Below are 4,337 nucleotides of genomic sequence, written 5' to 3' on the forward strand. Positions count from 1 at the left end.
AAGATTTACATCTATACCTAGACCAAGGGACATAAATCATCAATCTTCCAGCAAGAGTACTACTCAAGCTGAAGATGTTTCTGGTGGTGCAAGTTTTGTACCTGAACCTAGGAAAATGAACACAAAGTGTGCAAGTTGAAACAACCTGAAGGGTTTGTGATGCCCGGAAATGAACACAAAGTGTGCAAGTTGAAGAAATCATTATATGGTTTGAAACAAACACCAAAACAATGGCATCAAAAGTTTGATGATGTTGTCTTGTCTAATGGTTTTGCATTAAAACAAGCTGACAAGTGTGTATATAGCAAATTTGATACTCCTGGTAAAGGAGTCATGATTTGCTTATATATAGATGATATGTTGATTTTTGGTACTGATTTAGAAGAAGTTGATAAAACCAAGAAATTCTTATCATCTAGTTTTGATATGAAAGACATGGGGGAGGCTGAGGTAATTCTTGGTATAAGAATTAGAAAAGGAAACAATGAGATTTCAATTTCTCAATCTCATTATATTGAGAAGATATTGAAAAAGTTTAACTTTGAGAATTGTTCTCCTGTTAGCACTCCTATAGATCCTAGTCTTAAGCTTCTACCTAATAAAGGATCTCCAGTGTCTCAACTAGAATACTCAAGGGCTATTGGTTGTCTAATGTATGCCATGACTAGTACTAGGCCTGATATAGCATATGCTGTGGGAAGGCTTAGTAGATATACTAGTAATCCTAGTTTACATCATTGGCAAGCTGTGAGTAGAGTATTCAAGTACTTAAAAAGGACCATGAATTATGGTTTAACTTATAGTGGATATCCTTCTGTTTTTGAAGGTTATTCACATGCCAGCTGGATTAACAACTTAGAGGATCACTCCTCTACTAGTGGTTGGGTGTTTCTTCTTGGAGGAGGTGCCATTTCTTGGCCATCTAAGAAACAGACTTGTATTACTAACTCAACCATGGAGTCTGAGTTTGTTGCTTTGTCTGCTGCTGGTAAAGAAGCTGAGTGGCTAAGGAATTTGATTTATGAAATTCCCTTATGGCCCAAACCGATATCTACCATTTCTATCAGATGTGATAGTGCTGCAACCTTGGCTAAGGCTTATAGTCAAGTGTACAATGGAAAGTCTAGACATTTAGGTGTTAGACATAGCATGATTCGTGAGCTCATCATGACTGGTGTGATATCTGTGGAGTTTGTAAGAACTCAGTTGAATTTAGCCGATCATCTAACCAAAGGGTTAGCAAGAAATCTTGTGCACAAGGCGGATGTAGGGATGGGTTTAAAGTCCACTTAAATCTTTTATATTGAGATACCCAATTCCCATCTAATGCAATATTAGATGCTAAATTCAATGTGGAAAGCTTGATATTTGAAGATTGGAACACATTTTATTATCATCCCAAGGTATGTGTTCAGTACTACAAGTTAAGGAGGTTGAAATTTTATTTCTTAATAGTTCTTTGAAAAATTGCATTTGCAGGTGCAAGAACAAAAGAACTACCTATATAAGCATGAACTTTAGCTGCTTCAAGAAGTTGGGACTTGACTTTGATATGCTTATTGAAGGATGGGACACAAGCTAGTAAAATATAGTGTCAAGTTAGAACTTTGAGAATGTAAATTGTTGTGTATATTATCTTCATGTATTTACTTAGAATAGAAAGGGTTCAATCCTTAGTGACACCCTAATATTCGAATATTTGGAATGAATAATATACTAATGTGAAATTCAATCGTCACGATATTTCATTTATGCATCAGTTTTGTTGGTGATATGTTTCATTTTAAGTTAATCAAGATTACACTTAAATGGGGGAGGTTTGTTGGTGATTTGTTATCATCAAGGTTATTTAAGTGTAATGGGATTACTTTGTTGACTAAAAATGATCTTGATAAATATTAAACAAGTAAGGAAAGTGTGGAGTACACACTTTTTTAAGTTTGATCAAGTATCAAAGTATACTGTCATTTAGGGGCGAAGCCCCTGAACGAACAGGGGTCCGGGGGCAGCGCCCCTGGGAGCAGGGTCCAAGGGGCAGAGCCCCTGGCTGGGGTCGAATATTTGACCCGGTTTTGACTTAGCATTAATCCTTATACAAAACCCGGATTTATAACAGTTTGACTATTGATAAAAAACTGTTATATGACAGTTTTGACAGTTTTGACAGTTTTTCAGATAAGGAAGGTTTATAACCAAATTTTAGTCAGTTTTTTCTGGTACTCACGAAATTACACCATCTCATTCTCTTTCTTTCTCTCTAATTTTCTCTGAGTCTTATCCAATTGAGGATTTGGAAGTACCACCCAAATACTTCGATTTGAAAGTGATTATCACGATTCTCAGATTTCCAAGTGCCACTAAACCATATTTCTAACACTTGATTCATGTATGGATCCTGTGTTTCCGGTAGTATGGGCCCATACTACCTTCCACACCTATCCATACTAAATCCAAGAATTGCTCCAAGGTTCCCAAGTCACTACACTCTTCTATTGACAGATCTTTTCATACACACAGTGTTTCAAGCACCTAGTTATTTATATCCTAAACTTCACTCAGATCTTGCGTCTCTACCGATTCCCTATCTTACGAATATATGCCCTATCAATTGTATATTAAACTTCCTAGACTATTCTTCTATTATTCCTTTCCACTTCTCTCTTTTGTTTGTTGAGGAAGAACTTCTACTAATATTAACTAATTATCAGACAAATACGATTATATGCCTCTAAAATCAAACAGTCTGTCGACTGAAAGATCTTACACTACGACGGTTAGACTCAGACGAGAGTTGCACAATAGCACCAAATCATGCAATCTAAAACTATTTAATTATGGGAGCATGCAACCTAACATATTTGTCAAATAATTAATCCATATTAATATAGGTTCTAAGCAACAATTAACAAGCAAATATCTAAGTTCTAAGGCATCTTAATTATCAAGCAATCCTAAGCAGCAATTCCTGAAAAGACCCCTAGCCTACATACTAGCATTGTAACATCCCGAAAATCAAGGTAAAATTTTTTATTTTTTTTAAACCAAACCACAAACCATAAATGTTTACAAGTTTAGTTTCCAAAAGTCAAAATGATAAATCAGAGTATCCCAAAATCAAATCTCATAAAATATGAAGTATATGCATGATCAAGCCTTCGCTTTGCCCCAATCATCTGAAGTACCTGAAACATAAAACTAAAACTATATGCCATAACTTAGTGAGTTCCCCCAAAATACCACCACACAAACATATAACATCATGCATACTGGGTCCACAACCATCATGCTGGATTACCCCTGACCCCACATCATGAGTTTAGCTTGCCTTTCTGGCCCACAACCCATGTCTGGATTGCTTTCGAACCCACCGCATAAGTCTAGCTTGCCTTACTGGCCCTCAACTTATGTCTAGCTTACTCCCGAGCCCACAACATAAGTCTGGCTTACCTTTCCGGCCCTTAGCTTACGTCTGGCTTGCTCCCGAGTTTGTTGGCTTCGGCACAAAGCAGTATTGCCTCAACCCAACCGCACTAATGTCAACATATATATAACAGATAACATATATCCAGTAAATAGATAATCATATAACCAGTCAACAGACAAACATGCAGATCTACAGATCACTACCGCATAACAACATCCTATATACTAGGATACAGATCTAACAGATCAATACAACACAACAACATCCTCTATACCAGGATACATTATCCAGTGGGCTGACATTAGTGCCATCGACCCACAAGTACAGTGAGGAAAACTCACCTTACAGTCTGAAAAGATAGTCGGACCAAACGCTGCTCCGATTACTGGCTCTACTGATATCCTACACAAAAACCAGGGCCTTAAACTCAAACTACCACTCAAAATACCCAAAATTCCCCAAGATCACATTTGTTCAAAATCTTGGTCAGCGGTCAGTACATAAAGTCAAAAAGTCAATGGAAGCTCAAGCTGGATGAGTATGCCTTGTGTACTCAGCTACTACGTCGGGCGTAGTCGCATCTCATCCAAAACCATGGGACTCTAACCCAGTATGCGCAACGTACCCATTGGTACGCCCAACCTACTCCGTCTAAATCCAAAACTTCATATTAAGAGCTTATTGCTTAAAGTCCTCACGTTCAAACTCAGATCTAGATCGATAACATCATTCTAAGTCATAAAGCTTCCATGTTTATGACTTTCCGTGGCTAGACATGGCCCAAAAGCTAAATCCCTAACTTAATAATCCATTAAGACATCATGACTCTTGCATGGAAGGGATATAAGGACCAAGATCTCAATTTTATGGTTCTTAATAGCTCCATAATGGATAAAGTTTCCAACTTTATCCA

The sequence above is a fragment of the Lactuca virosa genome, chromosome 5 (genome assembly GCF_052849685.1).
Source record: "Lactuca virosa cultivar CGN04683 chromosome 5, Lactuca_virosa_CGN04683_v6, whole genome shotgun sequence".
In the NCBI taxonomy this organism is placed as follows: Eukaryota; Viridiplantae; Streptophyta; class Magnoliopsida; order Asterales; family Asteraceae; genus Lactuca; species Lactuca virosa.